We start from the raw sequence: 244 nt of genomic DNA, 5'->3' as shown, positions 1-244 counted from the left end.
AAGGCAAAAGGGCCAACAAGTGCTGAGCATCTCTGGGAACTCCTTCAAGACCGTTGGGAAACATTTTCAGGTGACTACCTCTTTAAGCTCATCAAGAGAATGCCAAGAGGGTGCACATCAGTAATCAGAACAAAGGGTGGCTATTTTGAAGAAACTACAATATAACCCATGTTTTCAGTTATTTCACACTTTTTTGTTAAGTACATAATTCCACTTGTGTTCATTCATAGTTTTGATGCCTTCA

This window comes from Etheostoma spectabile, chromosome 3, assembly GCF_008692095.1.
Source record: "Etheostoma spectabile isolate EspeVRDwgs_2016 chromosome 3, UIUC_Espe_1.0, whole genome shotgun sequence".
NCBI lineage: Eukaryota > Metazoa > Chordata > Actinopteri > Perciformes > Percidae > Etheostoma > Etheostoma spectabile.
This window is presented reverse-complemented; position numbering follows the sequence as displayed.